The following is a 13,855-nucleotide window of genomic DNA, read 5'->3' on the forward strand; positions in this document are numbered from 1 at the left end:
GTGACATCACAGAGCTCTGAATTGCCCTCCCCTGTCACATTTCTGCACACCTGCCAAAGTCACTTGGAACCCATTGACTGAGCCATCCTTTCCTAACCCTTTCCAACTCCATATTTCCTCCCATTGAGTGACATGCAAGTTGTTAATGTTTTATGATTTAAAAAAATAAATTGAGTTTCCATATTTTTTTTTCCAATTAAGGGGGAATTTAGTGTGGCCAATCCACCTACCGTGCACACATGTTTCATGATCTTAACCCCAAATTTACCTTGGTAAATTTTAATTCCACAAAAAACAGATTAGCTTTTCAGGGCAGTGAAGGTGTTGGGAAGTAATTATGAGTCATTGTAGATAGAACTTGAGAGTGAAAATCTCTGTGCCTTTGCTACCTGAACTACCCCTTTCAGCTGAAAGTTACCTTTAATAATCACTTATTGTCACAAGTAGGCTTCACTGAAGTTACTGTGAAAAGCCCCTTGTCGCCACATTCCGGCGCCTGTTCGGGGAGGCCGGTACGGGAATTGAACCCGCGCTGCTGGCCCTGTTCTGCATTACAAGTCAGCTGTTTAGACACTGTGCTAAACCAGACCCTTTGACGTTTTCATCGTGTGTAATGTCATCACTATGTAGTTGTAATTAATTTGAGTAAATACCTCAATGAAAGGATACAATTTTCAAAAGATTGTTTGCTTTTAAATTGAACAACACTTCAGGATATTAATCTAGAAAGGAATCGTTACTTGCTGCCATTTCCTGATCCTAGAGAAGATGATTAAACAGTACATGCATTCTGCTTATTGTAGTGATCATCAAAAATGTATAATTAAAAATGCAGCTCTTTGCTGTGTGTCCTCAACTTTGCCTTTGGCATTTGGACATGAAAGGATGGGATGCATGCTTCTGTTGGAATGATTTTAGTGTCCTGAGTTCAGGGTGCAAAGCAATCATGGGTGACATGGTAGTACAGTGGTTAACACTGCTGCCTCACAGTGCCAGGGACCCGGGTCTTATTAGACAATGTAATTTGGACTGAAGTATTTTCTTTCTGTTGTGCCTTGTAGCCTATTTCTAGTAATGCCACCTTTGGGTTTTACTTTCCATCGCGCTGCCACGACTTCCTCTTGCCAATGCATTGCAGTCCACTAGTAAGTTTCTAGCATTTCTTATTGTCACCATCCCCGCTGTTCGACAGGGAATAGACTTGCAACACGGCTTGGAGTATTGAATTATAAGGACAGGTTGAGTAAACACTCATTCTGTTTGTATTCCCTTGAGTTTATACGATTGCATAGTAATCTGATCGAGGCGTTTAAAATATTGAAAGGGATTGATGCAGTGAAGCAATTCCCTCCGGATGGGAACAACATTAAAGCTCGACTATTTCACAGGGAAATCAGGAAGCACTTAGAAACAAATTTGGAATTCTCCCTCCCACAAGGCTTTGAATGTGAAGACAAAAATGGTTTTGAGACCAGATCAGCAGGATCTAATTAGATAAGAGATCAGAGATGTTACTATCAGCAGCGGTACAGTGTTCTAAAAAGTTGGTGAATGTTGGTGAAATCTGTTGCAGTAAAACGCTTTGCAATTTAACCTTTCATCTTGCTTCCAAATCTACTGCATAATGGTGAATTTGTATTTTGGTAATATGTAGTCCAGAAATTTGGCCTGTTTCTTTTGCACAAGGCAGCCTGCCCTGAAAGAAATGATGGAACAGATGGACTTCTTGAGAATTATCCGTGCCAAAATCAGAATTGCACTGATAGAAGTTGCTGCGGTGGAACCCTGCAGAATTGACCAGTAGCTTTGAGAAGAATGGCTGGAGAACTGGGCAAGGTTTTGTGGTCAGCTCGCTCTTTTAGGGCAGCACGGTAACACAAGTGGATAGCACTGTGATTTCACAGCACAAGGGCTCCCAGTTTTGATTCCCTGCTAGGTCACTGTCTGTGCGGAGTCGGCATGTTCCCCCCGTGTGTGCGTGGGTTTCCTCCGGGTGCTCCGGTTTCCTCCCACAGTCCAAAGACGTGCTGTTAGGTGGATTGGCCGTGATACATTGCCCTTAGAGACCAAAAAGGTTAAGAGGGTTTAATGGGTTACGGGGATAAGGTGGAAGTGAGTGCTTAAGTGAGTCGGTGCAGACTCGATGGGCCGAGTGGCCTCCTGAACTGTATGTTCTATGTTCTAAATAATAATAATATAATTATAATAATAAGAGCTCTAAAGCAGCATCGATGAGAATTTGTGAGAGATGGATATTTTTCTTGTGGTTTGAATCTGTTGAAAAGTCGGAGGGGGGGGGGAAACACCTCCCAGTTTTCAGCAATAATAATACTATTAAGAAGGGCCAGTCATATTGAAATATTTTGACAGACAACAAACCAGGAAGTCACACTTGATTTTTAAAAAATTGTGTGAAATAACTGATTGGAACGCACACGTGGGGGTGAAGCTAAAAGCTGAAATATAATGAACTTGTATTGAAGTTTTGATCTTGGTAGGAGAAATTTAATTCCACAAATAACAGATTGGTTTTTCAGGGCCAGTGAAGGTTGTTTGGGCAGTAATTATGAGTCATTGTTTAACACTGTTGAAAACCCAGTTGCACCAAGTCTCGCAATCAACAAAATGTAAGTTGTTCGAGACTTTTTACAGCTGGACTTAGTGCCAGGAATGACACTTCTCATCAGTCTGATGATTTTGAACTGATTGCAGTCTGGGAGTCCTGAACAGCGTCCCCACCAGGAGAAGTGTGGAATCACTGACTGAAACCTCTTTACACCTGCATTATTGTGAGCACTTGCTGTCAGTTTCTGTGTGGTAATGATGGTGAATGCTGATAGTTTCGCTGTCATCCCCACCGCAAAACCTGGGCCAGCGTCGTTCTGTCTGGGTTTCGTGGCAACAGAGTGTTGATTTGTTTTGAGGTTGAGGTTATGGCTGATTTTAATAATCTCAGCTTTTCATGGTCTTGAATGGCAGCAGTCTAACTTTGAGGAAGTTTCTTTTTCCAGGGTAAATAAACTCAATATTCCAGTGTGAGCCATCCTAATAGGTGGAACGTATCTGTTTCTCGGTTCAGCATCCATTTGTGTATTATTGGCCTCAGCGGCAATCGCATTGACTGCAACATGGATCTGAGTTTATCGCTCTCCTTGACCTGTCGTCTATTTTAAAGTCCATAAAACAGGCACTTTTAACATTAAAAAAAAAACAACTTTTTTTTTCTTTAACATTCTTCCAAATATGGGCAATTTAGCGTGGCCAAACCAACTACCCTGCGCATCTTTGGGTTGTGGGTGTGAGACCCACGCAGACACGGGGAGAATGAAAAAATATGTGATCAAAATTTTACAGTCCCTGTTTCGCATTGGTCACAGCAAAAGAACGACGGTCTTGCATTTGTTTACAGCCTTTCACAATCACTGGATGTCCTAAAACGCATCTGTGATCAGAAACAGTTGCTGAACCGAAAGACTGCCATATCTTTATACACATTCCCAACTTTACCTCTGGATTCGTCCTGCTGTACAGAGCTTAGTCCTTCAGTGCTTGTGGCATAGCCACATCTGAGTCTCTGTCTTGCCCCTTGGTGCCCAAAAGGATGCACAGGTTAGGTGGAGTTATGGTGTTATTTGGATAGGGCAAAGGATTGGGTAGGGTGCTCTTTCAGAGGGTCGGTACGGATTCGATGGGCTGAATGTCTTCCTGCACTGTAGGGACTCTAATATGCAAGTTGTATCGAACTTAACTCTTCCATTTTGTTTTGCCCTTCCACGCTGTGTTGGGTACCTCACCTCCGAACCTGTTGCCATCTTTTCTGTTCCCCTCAGGCCTTGACCTCTGTATGTGTTCCTATTGAAGTTTTAAATTTTAAAATTTTTAAAAATTCTTTCGGCAAAATTGGGCGACACGCTGCTCATTTTCTGCTGAGCTGTTGTTTTCCAGTTTCTGTGACTTGCCTCTTTTAAAAGCTGTCGGTACAGGTTGAATAACAAGATAGTGCAAGCATTTCCCAGAGGTGTGAGCTACTTTGCAGTTTCCCAATGAACTTGCCTCAGTGTCACCATTGGCATGCTCCCTATGGAGATATCCATTATTTCAGATGATCTGCAGTGAATCTCCAGTCCACCTTATTCCTCTTTAAAGTGCTAGGGGCTTGTCAAGCTGGTATTGATGGGGAATTCACATCTGCAGAGTGGCTGTATAATTGTAGAGTAGGATTGGTACAGAAAACTGAGCGAGGAGCACTACATGCAGGAACTCCCATACGTAACATCACAAGAGTGTAGATTTTGTCAGTTAGCAGACTGGCTGAGACTCTGCTCTGACTCTGTTTGGACAGTTCGGTAAAATGATTTTTATTTCTAAACTACAATTGCAGATTCACCGATTGTGCAGTTTTCTTCCTACCAGTAGGAGTTGTGTGCCTGGCATTCGGTATCCATTTGGACAAAAGTGTGGACATTTGTGTGATACCGAAAACCTAGAGACACACCTTTTGAAATATTTGCATATTTCAATCCTAAAGGAGTTTCCACAATGCCTTTCTTGGGAGCAGAACAGTCTGAGCATTGACAGGGTAATGTATGGATGGTCAGGAGTTTAGTTAGATCACAATAGAGAAGTTTCAATGGGCACATAAAACAGCAAGTCCATTTGCTGTTGGCAAACTTCAAAAAGTCACCATCAGTTGGCATATATTGTTCCCTTTACATGTACAGTACACCAAGTAATCACATTTGTAATTTGCATTGATGACTAGAGAGATTTTGTTCCAAGAGGTTTTATAAGATTGTAATGTTTTGGGACTGCTTTCAATTTGGAGCAAGTGGGATGAAAGAAGGGGTCATATGCCTGGTTAATGTACTGTATTTAGATTTCTAGAAGGCATTTAAGAAGTTTCCATATCAAAGGTTATTGTGGAAAATAAAAACTCATGCTGTAGTGGATAGCATATTGGTATGGATAGAAGATTGTCTCACTGACAGGAAACAGTAGGCATAAATGGGTAATTTTCTAACTGGCATGATGTGACGTGTGGTGTGCCACAGGGATCAATGCTGGGTCTTCAGTACTGGAGAGAGCAAATTGGTGAGTATTTAAAACAAGACTGGAAGAGTTGCCAAGCTTGAGCTAGATGGAACATCTCCAGGAAAGACCCTTCTGGGGTTAAAAGTTTCCAGGCTGGGAAAGGCCCAGGAGCTAAGAATCACTTTGGACTGGTACAGGGAGAACTGAATGCCGGCTTGAATGGCAGTGACTACGGAATAGGAGATTTTTGATTGTTTTAAATATTAAAAGGCAAAATTTCTGTTCTGTAGTTGAAAGAATAGTGTGCCTGCAAAATAGTGTTCAGTCAATGTTGCATTTAGTTTGTTGCAGTAAAAGTTGTAAAACTTAGTCTTGCTTCAGTTGGTCATTCAATTTGTTTATTCAATGTTATCAGTCTCTGTGGAGATTGGAACAGTCTTGAGTTGATGCAGACACTGAACATAGTTTAAGAAGCAGGGCTATATCCATCAAGTTGTTAGAGGTTTTAGTGGACACTGAGTGACTGGATGACCTTTCCCCTGATGGTGGAATGAGGTTTTCCAGTGAGTAGCTGATCCGTGCAAGCAAGGAAGCTAACTCCAAACAGCCGGAATGACCTTGGTATCCACAATTGCTAAGTGCTTTGAGTTGAGAAAGGTAGAAATAAACCACGATGTTGATTGCGCCTTCGAAAAACACGCCTGGGACAAGGTTTGTTTCAGATATATCAAGCCCTATAATCTGTGCATTCTTCTACTTCTGTTCTCTTGCGCATCCCCTGTTTCAGTTGTGCCACCATTGACAGCTATGTCTTCAGCTGCCTGGGACCCAAATTCTGGAAGATGTGCAACACCAATCCCCTATGGGTGTCTATCCAGCGGGTTGGGTTAAAGTGACCCCCTTTCAATAAAGTGAGTGTACGCAACTCAGCCAGGAACCATTTCCTTTAATTATCATGGATTTGTCTTGTAAAATTGCAGCTCCTTGTCTCCTGATTTGCCCCCACACTGTGGCCATTAATGATGTCTTTAAAAAATGGTATCAGTTTTCAACTACTTTGATTGCAAGTTACTAAAGTTTGCACCGGGTAGGTTTAGGTTTGCCTGGGAGCCTGGGAAACTTGTTCAACAACTTGATCCATCTGTGCCATTGAATCAGCAGAGGCCGAGTGAGGGTGTTGTCCATGAGTAATACTCTCCATTTCATGAGCCATTATCTTCTAACATTCTGATGAACAAGCTTGTGAATGTATGAAGTTAAATTCTGGCTCCTATTGTTACACATTTTATGACTGCGATCAGTGTGTATAAACATTGGGAGCAGCTCAAAGATTTAGCATTAGTGTAGAATTTTTTTCTTAAATAAGAATTTGCAAAAATGTAGTGGTTTGTTCTTTGCTCCTATGGCATTTTACGCATTATTTAGGTAGGGATTAATCTCTGAACCTTGCTTATCAAGTTGGAAACCTGCAGCACGTATTAGGGGTGTTATTATCAGCTCATCAGATAAAATTACTTTTTAAATTTGTGGAACCTAGAATTATGTATTTTCAGTGTTTGTACCTGAGGCTGTATGCTGAAATATTACACTAGATTGTGGATATGTGAATCTAGTGTGTCTTTTGCGGTCACAAAGAATTACATTTATGCTTCAGAAAATATGAGAGGCTCCTGTCATCTCTTTAGCAAAACAAACTCGTATCAGTGCAAGAATACAGTTCTTTTGGTTTATCTGAAACATGGGAGCCGTTGGTATCTTGGAAGCTAGAATTCATAAAGCAATGTGCAAAGAGCCTAGCAGGTAAAAAAAAAACTATACAATCTCTGAAATGAGCACTAGCTAGGCACCTTCAAATGGTTTGATATTTTTCTTTGCTAATTGGCTTTACGAGGTTAGATCGGATCAGCTGCCGTGGTACTTTGTTCCTGTACCTTGTAACATTTAATCAGCGTGTCCTGAAGCTTGTAATTAGTGATCAAAATCTGATTATCAACTAATCTCAAACATTTCAACATCCTTAATTGTACCACAAGTTTGGCTTTTGTGATCCTGTTGATGTGGCATGGTTCAGTTTCACTTTGGTAAACAATTCAGCATTCGTTACAGTAAGGCTAAAGGTTTACGGTTGCTTTTGCACCCTGAACCTTATTGATAATGTAGTCTTTTTACTTGGTTAGCTTGTGACATTCAACTTGGAAACTTGACTAAAGATATTTTATAATGAATTGCTATCCGGCAAGATAGGTTCAAGCAGAATGCAGAGATCTGGTCACTACTATCTGAGTACAAATGCCGCTCTGCAACATTGTCTGTTTTGGGCACTGTTTGATACTTGTGGAACTCATGCTGAATCAAGAATATTGCTTTCACCTCCAAATTAATGGAAGGGGTCAGATATTAAGCAGTGCTTTGGTGTAAGGAGACTTCACTTGTGAAATCCATTACAAACTTAACATTGCCCGTAGTGTAAGGTTAATGGGGGGATTGTTGGGTTATGGGTATACGGGTTACGTGGGTTTAAGTGGGGTGATCATTGTTCGGCACAACATCGAGGGCCGAAGGGCCTGTTCTGTGCTGTACTGTTCTATGTTCTATAGCATTTCATCCAACTGACGAATTAAGAATGGTTCTTTGCTCAAAGCACATTTCGAATATTGGAGACACTTTGCGACTGTCTTTGTTGTTGATGTGTGAATAGGTGAGGGCTTTACAAGGTGATCTTTGCTGCTTCCACATCAATGGAAAACGGTTACGGATCAGGCTGGAAGTAGAAAGTGGCATACTTGCTCATCCATGCACCCCTCTGAAAGCTGAGTACAATGTGACAAAGACCTCTAGACTTGCGAGTGACCATCTCACTGCAGCTGCCTCCCCTGAGTCCAGGCCAATACTTTCATTGTATGAAAATTAAAACTTTTAAGGACTTTTCCGGTGAATTTTTTCAAAGTTAGTCCCCAGTGCTTGTTCTTTTGTAAAATTATTATCGCAGTGGAAGGAGTAGAGCAGTGTACACAATTTGAAGGATATTTGTGCTGAGCTCTTACAGTCATTACTTGGCCAGTTAGACTGCGTTATAACATCAGCTGTGTATTGAGCTGGTTTCAGATCTGTGGTAGTATAACTGCAGCTGAAGTGTTTTGTTAAGTGCCAGGCTATTTGTTTTTGCAATTCGTGAACACTGTTGATGTAAGTCACTTTGGAGACTGTGCAGGAGAGGTTTAGAAGGGACATACCTGTCCCCTCAGCCTGCTCATGGATGGATTTTCCCATGTAGCACAGGCTCAGGAATTCACTTTCTGCATCAACATGGAGGATAATGTGTAGCGGGACCAGATTCATTGTTAAAAATCCCTGACAGGTTGTTTGCTGCTGTAGTAGTGTGAGAGCAAACATAATCCAAATTATATCCTTCCACCAATGATTTGGGTGTAGGAGAACTGCCCTTCACACGAGCCATTTGTGTTTTCTTCTTTCTTGAGATTGTATTTTCTATTGCACCGTTCACAACTTCAGGACATCCTCAAGTGGTTTGCAGCAAATGGAGTACTTTTGACGTGTTGTCATTGTTGTAATCACGGCAGCCAACTTGTACACAGCGAACTCCCACAAAGAGAAATGGAATAAATGGCCAGGTAGTCTATTTACCAGTGTTGGTTGAGGGATAGAAATGACCACAACACTGGTAGAGATCCCTGCTCCTCTTTGACCTGGTGTCACAGAATGTTTTAAATGAGTTTAAATCTGAAACACGGCCCCCAATTCCTGCCCTGAAAGTATTCGCTCCACAGGTAATCTCGCAAAACTGTTCAGAGAGCCTGGCTACAAATCATAGTCACTCGTACTGATCCTGTTGGCTGTTCACATATCAGTATAGTCTGAACTAGTTTGGTTAAAATACTTGAGCTGCACCACTTTTACTCCCATTTGTTCGAAGTTAAGTAATCTCAACCAGATGCGAATGCTAAAATTGCCTTCAGTGAATCTGGGTTAGGGAGGGGAATTTGGCCAGGGTTTCAGTTCCTAATTGCTTTTCAATGAACTTGCATTGTGGCTGACTCGGGTGGCCCAGCAAGCCTGTCAGTTGTTACACAATCGCACGTATGACAATGCTACAGTCGTGGTACCAGTGTTTGATTCAAACTGGCAAGGGGCCAACCCGCCACTGGTCAGTGCATATGCCCCAACATGATGCCAATGACAAAACTAAGGAAGATTTCTATGTCCAAGTTAACCAAGTTCTCTGTGGGGTTCCAAAGGAGGACAGGATTTGCCTCGGAGATTTTAATGGCAGTGTTGGAAGAGATTCCAATCACCGGAATGGAACTATTGACTGGGAAGGAATTGGATATGTTGCCAAATGTGCAAATCATGGGCTCCTCGTCACCAATACCCTTTTCTGCCAGAAGAACCAGTACAAACGTCTTGGTAACTACACACAAGCCAAGAATTGGCATCTTTTCATTTATGGGATGTGGCCGTCACTGACTTGACCAGCATATGTTGCCCATCCTTAGTTGTCCTTCAGAAGGTGGTGGTGAGCTGCCTTCTTAAACCGCTGAAGTCCCTAAGGTGTAGGTACAGCCACAGTGCTGTTAGGGAGGGAATTTCAGGATTTTGACTCCGCAACAGTGAAGGAGCGCAGAAGGGAAGTCAGGATGGTGAGTAACGTGGAGGGGAACATCCAGGTGGTGGTGTTCCCATGTGCCTGTTGTCCTTGACCTGATCGATTATGACATTGGCCGTGCCTGGAATCGCAAAGATTGTCTGCACCACCAGAACGATGACAGGAGCTGATAACTGATTGTCAACTTATTAGTTTAGTTACATCCATCAAATTGGCTCCCAAATGACGGGTGCAACAGAAGAAACGTCCACGGAAGATCAACATCAAAACTCTGAAGGATCCAATCAGGAGATTGATTTCAACAAAGCCCAAGGGAAAGATGTTCAAACTTCAAGAACAGAAGAGGAGCTTTCACAGTGCTTGTGATGTGCTTAAGGCCTATATCATCAATGCCTGCAAAGAGACACTAGGGATATTTGTCAGTAAACATTAGGATTGGTTTGATGAAAATGATCAAGATTTCAATGAACTGGTTGGTCGCAAGTGTAAGACTCTTTGTGCCTGGCAGAATTACTCAAACGCAAGGCAAAAGAAGCCCACCAATGAGTAACTTTTGATGTGTAGTCGCTTTTGTCATTTGGTAAACCCAACAGCAAATTTGCGCAAAACAAGAGCCCACAAACAGGAATGAACATTGGTCAGGGCACCCGAGATAACTTCCTGCTCTTCACCACAATGCTGCATGTTCATTCGCTCCCACCAGCAAGAGCATTCTAGGCCTTGGGCTAATCTCTTAACTAAACTGGTCCTGAGCAGGAGGGATATTGGAAGGGACTTGTTTGGCTACACAGTTTGAAGAGAAGGATTTTGGGGAAGTGTTTAAAACTGAAGTAGCAAGACAGAGTGACATGGGTAATTCTACAGGAGCGGAACAGACTGACATAGAACATTACATCGGCCTCGATGTTGCGCCAACCTGTGAAACCAATCGAAAGCCCATCTACACAATTCCATTATCATCCGTATGTTTATCCAATGACCATTTAAATGCCCTTAATGATCGTGAGTCCACTACTGTTGCAGGCAGGGCATTCCATGCCCTTGCTACTCTCTGAGTAAAGAGCCAACATCTGACATCTGTCCTACATCTATCTCCCCTCAATTTAAAGCTATGGCCCCTCGTGCTAGCCATCACCATCCGAGGAAAAAGGCTCTCACTGTCCACCCTATCTAATCCTCATCTTGTATGCCTCAATTAAATCATCTCTTAACCACCTCTCTAACGAAAACAGCCTCAAGTCCCTCAGCCTTTCCTCATAAGATCTTCCCTCCATACCAGGCAACATCCTGGTGAATCTCCTCTGCACCCTTTCCAATGCTGCCACATCCTTCCTATAATGCAGCGACCAGAATTGCATGCAATACTCCAAATGCGGTTGCACCAGAGTTTTGTACAGCTGCAACATGACGTACTGGCTCCGAAACTCAATCACTCTACCAATAAAAGCTAAAACACTGTACGTCTTCTTAACCCTATCAATCTGGGTGGCAACTTTCAGGGATCTATGTACATGGACACCGATATTTCTCTGCTCATCCACAGTGCCAAGAATCTTACCATTAGCCCTGTCTTACTCTGTCTTCCTGTTACTCCTTCCAAAATGAATCACCTCACACTTTTCTGCATTAAACTCCATTTGCCACTTCTCAGTCCAGTTCTGCAGCTTATCTATGTCCGTCTGTAACGTGCAACATCCTTCCGCACTGTCCACAACTCCACCTGCTTTAGTGTTATCCGCAAATTTACTCACCCATCCTTCTACGCCCTCCTCCAGGTCATTTATAAAAATGACAAACAGCAGTGGCCCCAAAACAGATCCTTGTACACCACTAGTAACTGAGCTCCAGACTGAACGTTTCCCATCAACCACCAACCTGTCTTCTTACAACTAGCCAATTTCTGATCCAAACCACTAAATCACCCTCAATCCCATGCCTCCGTATTTTCTGCAATAGTCTACCGTGGGTAACCTTATCAAACGCTTTACTGAAATCCATATGCACCACATCAACTGCTTTGCCCTCGTCCACCTGTTTGGTCACCTTCTCAAAGAACTCAGTAAGGTTTGTGAGGCACGATCTACTCTTCACAGCCGTATTGACTAACCCTAATCAAATTATTCCTTTCTAGATGATTATAAATCCTATCTCTTATAATCCTTTCCAAGACTTTGCCCACAACAGAAGTAAGGCTCACTGGTCTATAGTTACCGGGGTTGTCTCTACTCCCCTTCCTTGAACAAGAGGACAACTGAATCAGTGGTAGACAAAATAGCTCAGTCTTAAAAGACTGAAAATTGCCTGTTGGATGCAAGGCTTGCGATCGATGTGGTAGAGTGGGGTGAGACTGGAGCGATTTGCAAGTGGAAGCTTTGATGTCTGCTTATGGGAGATAATGGGGCCTGGAGAGGACGAGAGAAATGGAGATTTGGGAAGAGGAGGACCACCATATTTGTTATGGACAGGAGGAGGGTTAATGTAAACAGTCCTGATTTTTCCTGTCACCACCCGTCCGTAAACAGGAAGGTGTTTTGATTTGCTTCCCCTTTATAAGCAGTGGTGTGCTTTCCAACCCCTCCACCTTGGTATGATCCAATTTTCGATTAATAATACCACAACAAACTTGAAATAGGTTAAACTTAGAGGGTTAGTTTATTTGTGCACACTCAAAATACAGGAGGTGCTTACTACCTAGCCCCCTGTGCACTCGTACAGTTAGAGGGATACAGAAAATAATATTTACCACAGGGAAAATAATTTTTTCACGCGAGTCCTGAACTAAAGTCCAGTGGTATATCTTTCACAGAGGTTGGTAGGGTGAACCAATGCTAGATAATTCACTTTTACAGTGGAGTTGACTTCCCAATGAAATCGGCATACAGAGATTAATCGGTTTTGTAGGCGATGCTGTAAAAGGTCCAGTAGAAACAGTGTTGCTGGGGCCATGTATTCATCTTTGCTGTGCTGCTGCTAGGTAGTTTAAAAAATGGACACAAAGGTTTCTTAGTATCAAAAGAAATTATGACTGGTTCCGCCAGCTATGGGTTTGTGTCACATGACTCGTACTTCACCACTCTGGGTTTGACAAAGGGTGTGCGTCTATTTGTCTGGGTCCCTGAGATCGTTAATGTTTTAACCATCAACCATTAAGGTGAAATTGTAGGGTCCTTTGGACTAGTAGCTGAATCGGCTCTGTTTGGCCAGGCCTGGCTTGTGAAATGCATAGCTTCCTTTGAATTTGATCTCTGCAGGGGGTCATTAGCATCTCTTCCGAGATAACGAGATGTCAGTTTTTGTAAAGCTACCATATTAGCACTTATTGTTCGAGGGTCATAGACAGAGCTTCAGCCTTTTTAACAAGGGGCTTAACCCCCTGACGTATTTCAAATGAGTTGTAACTTGTGGAGGTTTGAGGCAGGTATGTTAGTTTGAAAAGTTCTGCAAGTGTGATATTGCGATGCAGAAGGCTTAGACAAGGGTTTTGGTGGTAGAGTGGGAGAGGTAGGGACAAAGGCAGATAATATTACAGGTATGAAGAAAAACCTTTTTTAACACGAGGTTGTGGGACAGGAAACTGATCTGGGACAGTTAGAACAGACAAAACCCAATTGCTCAACAGCCTACCAGTCTCTAAATGTTTCCCACTCAGTTTTCATTTGCAGATTTTGAATTTGAACTTTAAAAAAAAAATAATTGTTTTCCAATTAAGGGGCAATTTAGCGTGCCTAATTCACCTACTCTGCACATCTTTGGGTTGTGGGGGTGAAACCCATGCAAACACGGGGAGAATGTGCAAATTTCACACTGTGACCCGGGGCCGGGATCAAACCCGGGTCCTGGGTGCCGTGAGGCAGCAGTGCTAACCACTGTGCCACCATGCCGCGCCCCCCCCCCCCCCCGATTGTAAAATGCTTTTGCTCCGCTCCTCAATGCCTATCCAAGGATGTAGGAATTATCCGTTTGTACAGCTGGAAAATATTTTGGTAACTGGTTGTTTAAACTTAGCCACTGATGCAAAACACTGCTGGATGCTGGTAATCTGAAAGAAAAACAGAAAATACTGGACATACTCAACAAGACTGAGTATTCTATCTCTGAGGAGAGAGAATTGTTTCAGGTCTAAGACCTTCCATCTGAAGTGAAGTGCTGGTGTGTTAATCGTGTGTCAACTGTAAGTTCAGCCATTGAAATAGCCTTTGT

At 42.5% G+C, this 13,855-nt stretch overlaps 1 protein-coding gene across 2 annotated transcripts in view; it reads left to right on the forward strand.

The window, feature by feature from the left end:
* The window catches only part of sec24c (SEC24 homolog C, COPII coat complex component), a 74,166-nt gene that overhangs the window by 3,551 nt on the left and 56,760 nt on the right, over positions 1 to 13,855 (forward strand). The window lies entirely within an intron of this gene.

This window comes from Scyliorhinus canicula, chromosome 22 (genome assembly GCF_902713615.1).
Source record: "Scyliorhinus canicula chromosome 22, sScyCan1.1, whole genome shotgun sequence".
Classification (NCBI taxonomy): Eukaryota; Metazoa; Chordata; class Chondrichthyes; order Carcharhiniformes; family Scyliorhinidae; genus Scyliorhinus; species Scyliorhinus canicula.